General features: G+C 31.2%; 1 non-coding gene across 1 annotated transcript; it reads right to left on the bottom strand.

Moving 5' to 3' along the window:
• Positions 1-105, bottom strand: LOC125157995 (U6 spliceosomal RNA). The gene has a single exon (XR_007149129.1). It is a non-coding gene; the product is annotated as a U6 spliceosomal RNA (small nuclear RNA).
• Between the last annotated feature and the right edge of the window lie 289 nt (positions 106-394).

Below are 394 nucleotides of genomic sequence, written 5' to 3'. Positions count from 1 at the left end.
AAAAATATAGAAGGATTCACGAATTTGTGTGCCATTCTTGCCCAGGGGACCATGCATATCTCTGTATCATTCCAATTTTAGTATATGTGCTGCTGAAGTGAGCATTCTTTCTAGTTTCTTAAGGTTGAAACTGATGCCATTGATTTGAGACCTTTCTCCTTTTCTAATATAGGTGTTTAGTGCCATAAATTTTCTCTAAATATTATTTAGTGACATCCCACAAAAAGTTGTGCTTTCATTTTTATTTGGTTCAAGATACTTTTTAATTTCTCTTTTTATTTCTTTTTTGACCCATGAGTATTTTAGAAGTGGACTAGTTTCCTAATATTTAGGGATTTTCTGGAGATTTTCCTATTATTAATTTCTAATTTAATTCCATTGTAGTCAGAGAATG

This window comes from Prionailurus viverrinus, chromosome X (assembly GCF_022837055.1).
Source record: "Prionailurus viverrinus isolate Anna chromosome X, UM_Priviv_1.0, whole genome shotgun sequence".
Taxonomy (NCBI): domain Eukaryota; kingdom Metazoa; phylum Chordata; class Mammalia; order Carnivora; family Felidae; genus Prionailurus; species Prionailurus viverrinus.
The sequence above is the reverse complement of the archived record's forward strand: the minus strand, read 5'-3'. Positions and strand labels throughout refer to the sequence as shown.